The 15,775-nt window shown below is 39.3% G+C and overlaps 1 protein-coding gene across 31 annotated transcripts in view; it reads left to right on the top strand.

Annotated features, from left to right (window-relative positions):
* The window catches only part of POGZ (pogo transposable element derived with ZNF domain), a 62,301-nt gene that overhangs the window by 10,611 nt on the left and 35,915 nt on the right, over window positions 1-15,775 (top strand). For 24 of the 31 annotated variants that reach the window (XM_081487517.1, XM_081487524.1, XM_081487519.1 and 21 more), the window contains exon 1: window positions 349-666. The exons of 6 other annotated variants lie outside the window; for them this stretch is intronic. The gene's annotated coding sequence lies outside the window, so the exon portion shown is untranslated. Of the gene's footprint in view, window positions 1-348; window positions 667-7,999; window positions 8,055-15,775 lie in introns of those variants that run through there. One more of the 31 variants, XM_081487504.1, reaches the window with a different exon arrangement.

A 15,775-nucleotide genomic window follows, 5' to 3' on the forward strand; every position in this document is an offset into this window, starting at 1 on the left:
CCTCACCATCTGGCCTATAGCATGAGCTTATCCTCTCGATTAGGTATAAGCCTTGGGTGGAAAGTGTGGAGATGCTCAAAATTTTCCCAGGAAGTCCAGGGAAGTATTTTCTTTGGAAACCCCATCGTTCTCACCAAAATTTAGATATTGCTTCTAAAGCTAATTATTTTTCATTTCATTTTTTAAATTATTTATTTGCAGGCCCAGACAAACTTGACTAGAAAAGAAGCCCGGGCATGAGTTAGGATGAGTCCATGACGTGCGACGCGCTCCAACCAATTGAAAAACCACGAAAGGGGGAGGGCGGAAGTGACGAGCCGTATCCCTCCGCGGAGCGAGAGGGTCGGTGGGGGGAGTCGGCGTCTCTCTCCCCCGCGCCAGCTCCCGTACACGGAGCCGCATTCCTTGGCCCCCCCGCCCCCCTCCCTCGGGGCCCCCCCGCCCCCCTCGGGAAAAAAAATCCACCCCAAATCACTCGAACCCGAGGGAGGTTTCCTTTCACCCTCGCGGAGACGAGATTTCAACGGTTCCCTCTTCTCCGTCTCCCCCCCAAGCCCCCGTCCCCTCCCCTGCTCCCACCCCCTTCTCCCGGCGCCGGGTGCAAGGTCCCTTTAAGGCGACGGCGCCTTCCTCGGGTCAGACTACCGGCGGCGACGACCACGGGAGGTGAGTGAGCGAGCAAGCCTTCCCTCTCCCCACCCCCTTCTCCCGGGGGTTCCGTTATCTTTTTGCTCGGCGAGACGTTCCGAGGCGAGACAATGAGTGGGGGATGGGGCGGGAACGCGAGGGGTGGGGGCGGGGGGCCCGGTGGCGCGTGCCCCCGCCCCCCTCGAGTGGCGGCGCGGTCCGCGGCGGCAGCCGGCGTGGGGTGCGGCGCGCGGGCGCGTGTGTGAGTGCGTGCGCCCCGGGAGCCGCGGGAGTCGCGCGGCGGGCCGGGCCGGGCCGGGGAGGCCCCTGTCTGCCTGCCGGTCGCCCCCGCCCCCCGGCGCTCGCCGCGGCGCGCGCGCGCGCACTCGCGCCCCACGGTCCCGCACACACCCGACGTCCACACGCACACCCGGCGCGAGGCGTCTCGGAGGAGTGGGCGGGCGCGGGTGCGGGCGGCGGCCCGCTGGGGAAGGGGCGGAGGCGCGGGCGGTGGCGAGACGACGAGGCGCGGCGGGAGGGGCGGGCGAGGGGGCGAGGCCGCGCCGGGGAGGCCGGCGGGCCGACGTCCCCCGGGGGTGGGGGTGGTGCTTGCCCCTCCCCCGCCACCCCCGCCGGGGAACTAGTGGGGCGCTCTTTTTGAGCGCGGGGAGGAAAATGAGTGATTGCTTAGCCGCTCCCTTGTGTTATGTAATCCCGCCTATAGTACATCCGAAGCCTTTTAGTGCGCTGCAGTTAGTTTACAAAGTCTCCTCCCCTGGCTCTAAAATTTCTTTGGGATGGCGCCGTGATTTATAAAATGGGATGGGGCGGAAAAAGCTTATTTTCGTATGGTTATATCCTGCCGCGGTGGGCGCCATGTTTATCCCAGGGACTATTTTCTCTAGATTCTTAGCACCTTCTGAAAAGGAGGGATATCGTTGATCCACCTGCTTTTTCTGCTTTCGCAAGTTGTCCTGCTTTCTCTCCCGTCAGACGTGGGATTCCTTTAAACTGTTAATAATACTGGACGTTGCTCTGCTTGTCTAGGACATTTTCAGCTCAGAAAAAGGTAGAGCTGGAAGGAGTCTCGTCTAGTCCAAATTTCTTTTTCGAGATGGAAACTGAGATACAGGTGTCCTATCTCGGAATAGCCGTCATTCTATTGCAGACTGTGGCCCAGCCCTCTACACTCCGTTAGACACCTCCCACCTCCGCGCAAAACCCCACAGACGTGCAATTTTACTTTCAAAGGAATTTTTCTGTCTAGATGAAGGGAAACGGCGGGGGCGGAGGGCTGCTTCTTGGCAAACGACATTGAATTTTGAGATCCGTTGCTTTTGGCTCTGGGATTTGGATTTTGAGTTTGAACTAAGCACAATCGGTCTTCAGGATGCATAAAAAGTACCTTGCAGGTTGCTGAAAGTGTTCTTTGCGGGATATCTCAGTTCCAAGCTTATTTAGATGGGATGCGAAAGCAGGTATATGTCTCTACGTTTTTTGATCTGCAGTCCTTCAGCTAAGACTGATTAAGGTAACCACCATATTAAGAGTTATGGTTCTAGCATAAAGGTGCTCAAACTATCATCTTCCAACAATTAAGTAGCAATTTATGCCCTTGATTTCCTTCCCCTTTCTATATTATGGTTGTAATGTACCAGCTATGCTGAAGTATCTCAAGCTAAAGGAACTAACAGAATAGAGTCTCTTGGGATGAACATGATTTTGTGTCCACCCCACTTTGAACCAGTGGTAAAATCTGGAAAAGCAGTTCCCAAAATGTGACCTGCTGATTCCTGGGGATCCCCTCAGGCCCTCTTAGGAGAGCTACGAGGTGGTAACTGTTTTCGAAATAATACTGAGGCCCTGTTTAGCTTTTTCACTGGCATTTGCACTGATGGTCCAAAGGCAACACTTGATAAAACTACTGTGGGAAACAACTACCATACTTACTTGAGAATGTCTTTGATGAAGCAGTAAGAATAACCATTAAATTTCAACCCTCCAGTACATGTCTTTTTAATTTGTAAGAATCTGTGACCAAATGGGAAGTGTGCATAAACCACCGATACTGCCTACTGAGGTAAATCATTGTCATAAGGAAAGGCACTTGTGAGATTTAGCTGTGAGTTGCTTGTTTCCTGGACCAGCATTTTTACTTGGAAAGAACGACTGACAAACTACAGTTTTTCACACTTGAGTGTTTGCCGATGTTTTCTTGAAAGCAAATGAAGTGAGCTTGTCACTTCAAGGAAAACAATTGATAGTATTTGTTCTCAGTGACAAAAATTTGAGAGTGAAAATTAGAATTTTTAAAAATTTGATATCTCAAGTTTAACAACTTCTGGTACTTAAAAGACTTTCCTTGCAAGTCAGTGTTAATGACTGATTTTTTAAAATATATTTTATGGTGAAATGTGTCAACATTTGGAAAATAGGCATAATTCAGTAAATCTGTATTTTCAAATGACTTTTGCGTGAGTCAAGTCACCGTGAGTAATCTTCAAAAATCAAGATACACTGATGGAGTTTAACATAACTTTCATCAGTAGGGTTTCAGATTCCAGTATGCAGCTATTGTTTAAGAAACTATTATTTGTCTAGTTTTAGTACTGTCTCAATACACACAACTATCTGAAAAGGTTTTTAGAATGCTTTTCCCTTTTTCTGTCTGTGTGACAGCAGATCTTCATTATATACATAACCAAAACAACATAGAACAGCAGACTGAATGCAGAAGCAGCTTTGACAGTCATACTGCCTTCATTAGCCTAGACATGAAAGATTTCTGAAAATGTAAAACAACATCATTTCACCGTTTGGGGGAAAAATAGTCATTTTTAATTGAAAATTTTTTATATATTTTAATTATGTAATGGTTTGTTTTTTAGTATACTGATAAATATTTAAACTTCTTATGTTTTAATTTCCTAAGGTAAATATCAAAAGATCTTTTCCACATCGATAAAAGCTCTTTGAGATCTTTAATAATTTTAAGAATGTAAAGGGGTTCTGAGACCAGAAACTGGGTCTGTCCTATCCTTCTGCTCCTGAGATCATCCAAATCTGTCTTCATTTAGAAACTTATGGAGAATTCAGAAATGTTAGTTGAAGTTTATAGTGGAAGAGGCAGTGAATTGGGAGAGAATTGCAGAGCAAAAAAAGCTTAGTAAATATCCCAGACCAGCTGTAATCTTGGGCAAGTTACTTAAATTCTCTAAACCTCATTTGACCTCATCTATAAAGAGTATTACTTAGGACATAGTTAGGAGAATTCATTGTAGTAATGAATGTAAAGTACATAATAATGCCTGGTATTATATGACAGTAAAATAAAATATATTCCAAATGATGTTTTGTCTTTTTTCTCCATGTATGTCTTTTTGTTGTAAATGGAGATTTCTGATTTAAATTGCAAATCCTAGAGCTAGTGGTGTCTTTGTCATAGTATCAGTATGATAAGACTTTGATAGATTCTTTGGCAGTGTGGTTTGTGATAATAAACCATATCCACAAAAACATTTTTACATGTAACTCGGGAGGAGAGGAGAAAGAAATAACATTTTGCTAGCTTTGGCAGAGTTAAATGAAATTGAGTAGAAATGGAATTTAGATAACAAACATGTCAGTGAAGAACTTTTCTTGGGAGAGAAACTGAATATTGAACCCTTTAAAAATAGGAAACTTAACTGCTCACTTAGTTGTTCAGTAAAGAGCTTATAATGAATATATATGGATTCTTCTTGATAGGAAGTTTGCTGCCAGATAAGTGGGAAGTATTTTATGTTTAGGAGTATTAGATTATTAAGAGTATTTTAAGAACCCATTGTGAAAGTTATATGTGAGGTTCTACAATAATTCCTGTGAGTGATAGACTGGGTAAATAAAAGCTTCTTACTACAAGTTCACCAATAATTTGTTTCATAGCCATACTAAGTATTCAGCCCTATAGATTTTCTGAAATTAATCCCTTTTAAAGGAAAAAATTGAGGTAACTTGACCATTGTTTTCAGCCACTCAGTTGTGTCCGGATTCTTTGCAACCCCATAGACTGCAGCACGCCAGACTACCCAGTCCTTCACCTTCTTGTGGAGTTTGCTCAAATTCATGTCCATTGAGTCAGTGATGCTATCGAATCATCTCATCCTCTGCTGCCCCCCTCTTCTCCTTTTGCCTTCAACTTGAATACAAATGCAAATTGTTTTGAGGATTATTATTGTTTATTTCTTACCCAGGAGCAAGAGAGAGTAGTATTCTAAATTTTTTGTTTGTTTTTAAAACATTTTTTGTGTTCCACATGTTCTTTTTATCTTGATTTATGGGTGGGTATGCACTAGCAGTGAATTGAAAATGTTAAACTGAATTCTTCATTCCTGGAACTTACTTTAGCGCTACAAAAGAATCTGACAAAGGAATCCAGAGCTTCAAAAGCCACATCTGGAGAATTTTGGTAGAAAACAGATGTTTTCTTAATCTTGTTTGAGACGAAGATAGATAAACCTTTTTGCCCATTAAATACCTCAGAAGTAGACTGACAGTTGTAACTGAGGGACTCTTTGCTGCTTTTAAATAAGATTGCATAGTCTCTTTGTATCTTGCTTTTCAGCTATATAGGTTTTTACTTATTAGCTGATTTTATAGGACCATGTTTGCCAGCATTTAAGGTAACAGTTCAATCCTCCCTAGAAAGGTATGTATCTGGTATACCCATATTACAGTGGAAAGATGAATGCCAAAGACTGAAAGTCACTAGTAGGCCTGTGTAAGTTGCAGTGTTGAGTAAAATGTACTGAGTACAGGGAAGTCATGTTACCAGTGAGATTACTACCACAGAACAGAGAAACCAAATAGTTACCAAAATGTCAGATGATCAAGATGTCTTGATTAATGGAAGATGGCAGTGTTCATCTCATCTTGCAGTACCTCCTTGGTAATCTGTATACCTCAACTATTTTTTCTAGTATTATTTAATTATTGTGCAATATATTAGGAAATATGTATATATAATCTGTGTGAAAATTACTTCTAGAAATGAAAACAAGTTAACAGAAAATTCAACCCACAAGGCTACCAGTTTGATTTAATTAATAGCAAAAAGGAAATGGCAGAATATAGAGATATAAAATATCACAACCAAAAGATGATTAGGTAGTTTTCCCCATTTTTTTCTTTTTCTTTTTTTTAAATTTCAGCTTTATTGAGGTGTAACTGACATAAAATTGTAGGATGTTAAAGTGTACGTCGTCGTAATTTCATACATAAATATTGTGAAACTATTTCCCCATTCAGTTAACATACCCATCACCTCACATATTTAGGTTGTGTATGTGTGAACATTTAAGTTCTACTCTTTTAGTGAATCTCAATTATACAGTGTTATCAACTGTAGCCACCATATTTTGCATTAGATTCTCAGACCTTATTCAAGAAAATTTCATGCATGTAAAAAAAGGTGAAAGAATACAAGGAGACTCTACAATGAACCCACCACCTAGACTCAATGATTTTTAACACGCTGGCATATTTGATGTCTATAAGAAAACACCAAAATATATATTTGCTGAACCACCTGAAAGTCATGATACTTCCACTGAACATTTCATACATTTGCTAAGAATAAATACATTCTCCTACATAACTAATACTGCTATCCTTTCTAAGAAAAGTAAAATTCTTAAATATAATCTTGTATCTGCTGCTGCTGCTAAGTCGCTTCAGTCGTGTCCGACTCTGTGCAACCCCATAGACGGCAGCCCACCAGGCTCCCCCTGTCCCTGGGATTCTCCAGGCAAGAACACTAGAGTGGGTTGCCATTTCCGTCTCCAGTGCCTGAAAGTGAAAATGAAGTCGCTCAGTCGTGTCCGACTGTTAGCGACCCCATGGACTGCAGGCTAAACCAGGCTCCTCTGTCCATGGGATTTTCCAGGCAAGAGTACTGGAGTGGGATGCTATTGCCTTCTCCGAATCTTGTATCTAGACTATTTTTAAATGTTCCAGTTGTCCCCAATATGTCATTTATACCTTTTTTATGAACCAGCATCCAATAAAGTTTCACGTGTTGCATTTTGTTATATCTTTTTAGTTTCTTTCAGTCTGGTTTAGTCTTCTGTGTGTGTGTGCATGTGTGTAATTGTGGGTGTGTGCTTGACATTTTTAGTGTGTTAGCAGTTTTATAAAGTATTCTGTATTCTGCATTTGTCTGATTATTTTGTTTTAAAATGTCCCACTTTCTGGATTTATCTCATTATTTCCCTGTGGTACTACTTATTCTTCTATTGCTATACTTCTTAAAAAGTAGACATTAAATTTAAGTGCTAGATTTGATTCAGGTTACATATTATTGTCAATAGCTTTTGGTTTTTTTTGTTCTAACAAAAGAACAAGCCACAGAGCAAACAGCTGATGACAGGTAGAGTTTGGATTATCAGCTCACATTTTTCTATTTAAACTTATTATTGTCATAACCTTTGGCTTTGAGATATAGAGCTACTTCTGTAATTTTAAGTTCAAGCACAATAATACTTTGAGAAAGACCATAGTAATAAGTTTGCATCATGTCATTTTGGTTCGCCACCCTCTGAGAAGATGATCTGAAAGTTGAAGAGGGAAGAAGAATTGGTATATTTAGCAAAAGCAACCCATAGAGGAATAGAATAGTAAAGAGGTCAAAACCAGAAATTTTGAAAATGGAGATTTGGGGACTTGGGAAATTATTTTCACAAGGATAATTTACCACAGTTAATACTGATAATGGGGATTACTGATTGTAACCATAAATTTAGAGAACTAACATCATAGTGCTGTGCTCAAGTTTTCTAAGGAGAAATTATGTACTTAGGCAGGAACAAACTCTTTCACAGGTAGATCATTACAGGGTGAAACAAAACTAGATGTATATGAGCTTTATAAAAATGTTTTTATTGTGTAAGATGTAACCATTCGAACAATTCATGGGAATCTTGTGCTCATCTTTTCTGTTACAGAGAGGATAAATTATTTTAAAAAGAAATGAGAAAATTAACATAAAGTAAATCAACTATGGGATTCCCTTGTGGCTCAGCTAGTAAAGAATCCGCTGGGATTCTTTGAAGAAGAATTGCTGGGAAAGATTGAAGGTGGGAGGAGAAGGGGACAACAGAGGATTAGATGGGTGGATGGCATCACCGACTCAGTGGACATGAGTTTGAGTAAGCTCTGGGAGTTGGTAATGGACAGGGAAGCCTGAAGTGCTGAAGTCCATGGGGTCGCAAAGAGTTGGACACGACTAAGCAACTGAACTGAATACAACTATACTTCAGTTTAAAAGAAAAATGAAAGTTCTATATGCATAGAATGTGAGATGATTTTTTTTTTTTTAATTTCCGCTTCAGAACATGGATTCAGTTTGATCAGGGCTTCTCAATCTTGGCACTGTTAACATTTTGGGCCTGGTAAGTCCTTGGCTAACCTGTGCATTGTGGGATGTTTAATAGCACCCCTGGCCACTTGTCTCTAGATAGATGCCAGTAGCACCCTTCCCCAGCCCCACCCCTAGTATGAGTACCAAAAATGTCTCCAGACATTGCCAAATGTCTTCTGGGGGCAAATTATCCCTGTTTGAATGTTACTGAGTTGGATAAAAGCCACTGGCATATGTAAATTCCTTAATGATCTAGATTGCCTTTTATATAACCTATGTGCAGCTGTTGGACATAGTTACCTTCTGTAGATATGTTGCACAGTTTGGACTGTTTTTACTATGTGTTGAAGAACACTGAAGTTTGATGACATTTTTTTTGGCTCTATTGGAAATTTTATTGAAGGTAGAAAGCAGCTCTTCATCTGTAAGTCAGGTGTAGGTCTTTGCTTTATTTCATCCCCCTCCCCCCTCCCACTAAGCTTGAAAAAGAACCTTATTAGCTATGTGTTCTGGATAAAGTTTATGTTAGGAGTACTTAAAAGTTTTGTTCAAAATTCTCCGGAGTGATCTGTTTATTTCTTGGCATTCATGAAAAGACAGTCTTTTAAAAAATAGTTACTGAGAACTATATTCAGTATTTCATAATAACCTGTAAGGGAAAAGAATCTGAAAAAGAACATAAATAGGTATAACTGAATCACTGCTGTACACCTGAAACTGACACATCGTAAATCAGTTTTTTTCAGTTTAATAAATAAGAAAGACATGGTTCCTGCCCACTCAAATATTTCTGGTAGTTAAGGGAAGAATGTTAAATTGAATTATATGTTAGTTAAATATGAATGTTCCTATTGTTCCAGTGTATCAGCTAAGAGCCCCAAACTTCAAGGGTCATAGGAGCTAAGCAACTCCACATTATAAAATAAGTTGCAGGGACTTCCCTGGTGGTCCATCATTGAGGATTCTGTGCTCCTAATTCAGGGGGCAGGGTTCAATCTCTAGTCTGGGAGCTAAGATCCCATATGCCCTGTAGCATGACTATAAATTAATAAATAAACAACAAGGCCATCTCTGCAGGACTTGTAAATTGGGAAAGTCAGAAGCTACTTATGCTAGTGTTCAGAAAAGTGGCCAAATGTACGATTACTGTATGACCCAGAAATTCCTCTCAGGTTACTTATCCAAAAGAATAAAAACATATACACATACAGAGACTTGTGCCCAAATGTTCATAGCAGATTTATTCATAATAACCTGAAAAATTGAAAACAATTATCTGCCAACATGTGGGTGGATAAACAAATGATGGCTTATCCATAAATGAAGCACTACTCAGTGATAAAAAATAAACTACTTAAAAATTCAACAAAACCTAGATGATTGTGTTAAGGTAATGAAGACAGACTCAAAAAAAAAAAGTTACTTGCTAAAGGACTTGATTAAAATCTATATGTTGTGTCCTCTTTGATTCTTCTTAAAAAAAATTTTTTTTAACTAGATGTGAATTCTACCAGTAAGGAAAATGATGTAGGCATCTTGTGAAGGGGAAGGGAAAGGTTTGGAAAAGAGTGAAAGTACTGAGAATTAATAAATGTAAGTTTAAAAGATTGAAACATCTCAAGAATCTCAGGAGAAAATAGAACTTTAAGGTGCTAAGACAAGGATTATTTATAGAAGTGGAATTTTTTTTTTTGCCAAATGACACAGAAGCAAATTGAAGGTAGCTGACTAAGAGTTGGGGATTAATGTGGAAATAATTTTATGTTTAAAATGAGCAGAAAAGCCCCTAGAATCTAGACTGTGATCTTGGAATATCATTCTGTAACAGAAGGAATCAGGATTCCTTGGGAAAATGAATGATTCTTGATATGGGGCAGGAATGTATGAGATGAGCCTGGAACTTTTTATTTATCCCATAGCCAGAATTTTATCAAACACTACTAAGCATTGTGTCACAAGAACTCAGGAGCCGACTGAGAAGTTCCCAGTGAGCAAAATAGGACACTTTGAATATCAATAAGGTTAACTGCTGTGGATCAAAGCACATCAAATATGATTAGATGTGTAATGTGATATAATGATAGTTTAAGAACAAGCTTAGTGATCACTTTGAAGAAATGCTAGTGAAACATTATTATTTTGAAAACTGGTAATTAAAGAGAAGCAAGATGGAAAGAATCAAGACTTCTATATGAACTGCACCACTGGGTAACCAGATAGTAGATATGTTTTTGTTTTTTTTAATCAGAGTGTTTCAGTTAACAAATGAAAAGGAAATGATAGATTTAGAATGACTATATCTAGGCATTGAGCCTGGATGGGAGGGTTCCTGATGGAAGGAAATCCTGCCCTTATGAGTATTGTAGGGGGAGAGGGGCATGTTAAACCTGTATCTAATCATGCCTGTAGATCCAGCTTATCAAGATCTAGAAATTAAAAGAGACCTAAGAAATCTGTCAAATAATCATAATATGTAGACCTTGTTTGACTCCAAATCAAAGCAAACTTTAAGAAATATGGTGTTTAATGAAGACATGGAAGCAACCTAAATGTCTTATCGACAGAGGAGTAAATAAGATGTGGTACATGTGTACAATGGAATACTACTCAGCCATAAAAAGGAATGAAATAATGCCATTTGCTGCAACATGCATAGACCTGAAAGTTATAATACTGAGTGAAGTCAGACAGAGAAAGACAAATATAGAATATCACTTATATGTGGGATCTTAAAAAATGATACAAATGAACTTACCTACCAAACAGAAACAGGCTCATAGACTTCAGAAACAAATTTATGAACTTCCTTGGTGATACAGTGGATAAGAATCCACCTGCCAGTGCAGGGGACACCAGTTTGATACCTTGTTCGAGAAGATTCCACGTGTCACAGAAAAACTAAGCCTGTGCCCCACAATTACTGAGCCATTGGGTTCTATGAGCCTGTCTTCCGCCACAAGAGAAGCCACCACAATGAGAAGCCTGCACACCTAAACCAGAGAGTAGCCCCTACTCTCCACAAGTAGCAAAAGTGAGCAAGCAGCAATGAAGATGCAAAGCTACCAAATAAATAATTTAAAGAAAACGAAAAAAGCAAATGTATGGTTACCAAAGGGGAAAGGGGGGAGGGGTAAATTAGGAGTTTGGGATTGACATATACACATTACTATGTATAAAATAGATAATCAACAAGGACCTGCTGTATTAGCACAGCAAACTGTACTCAGTATTCCGTAATAACCAATATGGGAAAAGAATCTGAAAAAGAATGGATATATGAACATGTATGAATGAATCCTTTTGCTGTACACCTGAAACTAATACAACATTGTAAATCATACTCCAATATAAAATAAAAATTGAAAAAAATAACAGTATTTGAGAGGCTTCCCCGGTGGTCTAGTGGTTAAGAATCTGCCTGCCAGTTCAGGGGTGTTTGATCCCTGATCCAGGATGATCCCACATGCCAAAGAGCAATTAAACCCATGTAACACAACTACTGAGCCCACGTACCTTGGGTCGATGCTCTAGGATGAGAGAAGCTAACGCAATGAGAAGCATGCACACTGCAATAAAGGGTAGCCCCTGTTTGCCTCAACTAGAGAAAGCCCAAATACAGCAGTGAAGACCCAGTGCAGCCAAAAATAAATAAATCTTTAAAAGAATTACAGTATTTGAGAGAATTTGAGATTTCAGTGTTGCCTTTATATTTGATATTGAGATTATAAATCTTTTAGGCATGTTAATCGTACTATGACTTGTTTATTTAATTAATTTTTAACTTGGCTGGGGGCTTGCAGGATCTTAGTTCCCCAGCCAAGGATCAAATCCTGCCCTGGCAGTGAAAGCACCAGGTCCTAATCACTGGACTGCCAAGGAATTCTCTGTGATTTTTTTTTTTTTTGGATACATGATCTTTTCAAGTCCTTAGCTTTCAGAGATACATAATATATTTCAGATGGCGCAATGGTAAAGAATCCATGTGCCAATGCTGGAAACGCAGACTCAATCCTTGGGTCAGGAAGATCCCCTTGAGTAGGAAATGGGTACCCATTCCAGTATTCTTGCCTGGAAAATTCCATGGACGGAGGACAGCTACAGTCACAAGGAGCTGGACATGACTGAGCACATACAACACACAAAATATTTAGGAACTTGATATTAGGAATTAGTTTCAAAATAATATGAAGGAAAGAGGGCATATATGAAATAACATTGGTTGATACTTTAAAAAATTATTTTTTTAGCTGTGCTGTGTATTCTTTGCTGTGCACAGGCTTTCTCTAGTTGCAGCAAGCAGGGGCTACTCCCTAGTTGCGGTGTGCAGACTTCTCATTGTGGTAGCTTGTTGTGGAGCATGGGAACAGTTAGTTATGGCTTATGGGCTTGGTTGCTTCGGGGCCTGCAGGATCTTCCTGGACCAGGAATTGAACCAGTGTCCCCAGGATAGCAAGGTGGATTCTTAAACACTGGACCACCAGAAAAGCCTGGTTGACAATTTTTAAAGCTGGGTTATGGATATATGTCTACTCTTGTGTGTGTGTTTGTGTTTGCCCCAATCAAGGATCGAACCTGGGCCCCCTATAGTCGAAGCAGAGTCCTCACCAGTGGACTGCCAGGGAGTTCCCTACTCTTATATATAATTAAAGTTTATATCTTATTTTAAGAATAGCAGAAAAGGAATCCCTAGAGTATTGATTCAGAGATTCATAGTTGTTACATGATGGGGGTTTGCCCCTTTACTTGGCTATAGTGTGATTCTCAAATTTACAGCCTGTCCAGGTTTTTCCTCTTGATGGAGCATAGTGTTCCCTACATGCTGGCCTTTAATTTCCAAAATTCACATTTTTACCTGGCACTTTTTCAGGAGGAATGAAAATGTTTCAACTTGAACATAAGTTTGTTTTTTAGTGTGAAATATATGCCAAGCCTATGAGTACACTTATCCTTTATAGCAAAATAATAGGAAAAATTTACAGATTTTTTTTTGCCTTGTGAGAAATTAAGCTGGAGAAAAGTTAAACCCAAGTAGACTGATCGTTTGGAAAGATTTATACATTTTAGTACTACATATATAGTAATTCTTGTCTTCTTTGTTCAAAAATAGTTGAAAGGTAACTCTGTGCCATAGATCACTTGACTGTATTCTCATGGATTAGAGAATGATTGTGTTTCTTGAGCATCTTGGTGGAGATATTAAATATAGCACTTCATTGTATTAATGAAAATTCCTTTTTGATAGCTGGAAAACTACAGAAGGGTACTAAATTTGCATTTTTCATTTTTAAAGTTTACAAGGAATTTAATTCACGTTGATATCTATTTTGGCATGGCCCATCTTTTCAGCAGAGTTAATTTTTTGACCCTGAGCTATAGATGATGAAATGAAAGGAATGATCCCATCCTCAGATACAGAGTCTAGATCAGAATTGAGAACTGTTTGAAAAACTTGGTTTCAGTGTCTTTCTGAGATGTTTTGGGTGTAAGTCATAAAATATGTTCAGTCAGCAGATTTATTATTTTTCTGAGTTGATAGGCCTTGTTGGTTAACTCCATCTTTCACATTGTAAAAATCTTGAAAAATATATTGAGTTGAATTTTCTTTCTTTCTTGAGCCCTTTAATTTACATTGGTTGTTTTGGCAGAGCATATACGCTAGGGAGTTATTTTTTCTCACTTGGTAAAAAGTAATTAGGACATAAATGTCCTTCTTGCCATCTTTTCACAGCTGCCTTTTCCACTCTGTTTCTTAGAATACCTTCTTCGTGGTGGAAATAACATAATTTGACTGTGAGAGGGAGGAAACTTTCGTTATTTTTATTAATCTTCATTGTTTGACAATCTTCATTGTTCATGACAAAACATGAACTCAGTCTCTTAAGATGCTATAAGTAGTTGAGGTAAAAGACTAGCCTTTGGATGTGCTATTAAGATATCCATATTCATCACACTGAAAACCACAATTTGCATTCAGATAGCTCTACTTATTCCCATAGAAAGTTTTCTACCGAGTCCTCAGCATATGTATGAAGACTTTGCTTGCAGCTGGTCAGAGATGAAAGAAGGTCCTTAAAAAACATTTATCCACAGTTTATATGCATTCTGATGGATGTTTTATAGTATGCATGAAGTATCTGTTGGCTTTGGGCTCTTAAGAAAGTTATACAGCAAAGAACAGTAGTATAAAATTAAGTAGTTAGAAAAAAGTTGTTTAGACTGTTATCTCTTTCAATGGAACTAGATTGGAAAATACAAAAGTGTGTTGTGTAGTCTTGACTCAAAGAACGCTTGTGATACAGATTTGGCTTTTTATTCAGTTTCTGGCTAGCATTGTCTTTCGTATATGTAAATTAAATGCAAAACTAAGAAAATTTACAGGAGAAGGAAATGGCAACCCCTTCCAGCATTCTTGCCTGGAAAATCCCATAGATAGAGGAGCCTAGTGGGCTGCAGTCCATGGAATCTCAAAGGAGTCAAGACGCGACTTAGCAACTAAACGACAAGGAAATTTAAGTTGATACCTTAGAACTTTTTCTTACCTTACTCATAGCATCTCTCCTGTATGGTTTTGATTTGAGAAAACAGAAATAATTAGAATATTAGAGACCAGTTAGAATCAGGTAAAGCACTTTACCCATTAAAATGGGCCCTTGACTAGCTATGGAATATTTTAAATTTTCAAGTAGACAACGCCATCTATTGGGCATCTTGCAAACCATCAAATTGTATGGCCCTAAGGTAAAGGTTAAATTGGTTGTTTTGTTTCTTTTGCCTTAGGGGTGTGGTGGAAAAAATTCTAAGATACTGAGGCACTGAGAGCTCTTGCAGTAAAAGCTTTGTTTGAACATTGGGCAGTAGTGCTACTCCCATTCCTAGGCAAAGAAATTGACCTTTACTCAACTAATATTGGAGGGCAGCATCCAGTACTCTTGCCTGGAAAATTCCATGGATGGAGGAGCCTGGTAGGCTACAATCCATGGGATCGCTAAGAGTCGGACACAACAGAGTGACTTCACTTTCACTTTTCCCTTTCATGCACTGGAGAAGGAAATGGCAACCCACTCCAGTATTCTTGCCTGGAGAATCCCAGGAACAGCGGAGCCTGGTGGGCTGCTGTCTGTGGGGTCGCACAGAGTTGGACACAACTGAAGCGACTTAGCAGCAGCAGCTACTCCCTTTCCTAGGCAAAGAAATTGACCTTTACTCAACTAATATTGGAGGGCAGCATAATAATAACAGCTGTTTATTTGCATTGCAAAGAGGTAGGCTTTATTTTTAAAAGAATGTAATTTTAAGCAGTGTTTTCAAATTAAAGGCTGACTCCCAAAATCATCGTGGAGTTTAAGGTTGGAATTCCCAGCTGGTGCCCAGTTCATGGGGTCACAAAGAGTCAAGTATTGAGCATGCATGCATGCACAGAGGTTGAAATTAGAGTGTGACTCTTATCTTGAGTACAAAAAGGCTCAGTAATCAAGATAAATAGTATTTTATATATCATTTTTATGCTATTATTTTTATTTTATTTACATTTAAATTTCACCACAGAGCTTAAGTATATCCTGGGCCTTTGTTCAGATTTTTGAAATAAAGGTGAATGGACAGACAACTTTAAGGATGCAATGTGTTTAAAATTGTACAGTATATTAAACAACTAGAGAAAATCTAGGGAATGGTATAATTATATACCTTTATAGATTTGGTATATTTATACTTTATAAATACCTTTAAATATATTTATAGATAAAGAAGCTT

The sequence above is a fragment of the Giraffa tippelskirchi genome, chromosome 5 (genome assembly GCF_054371585.1).
Source record: "Giraffa tippelskirchi isolate mGirTip1 chromosome 5, T2T-mGirTip1v1.2.pri, whole genome shotgun sequence".
NCBI classification, from domain to species: Eukaryota; Metazoa; Chordata; class Mammalia; order Artiodactyla; family Giraffidae; genus Giraffa; species Giraffa tippelskirchi.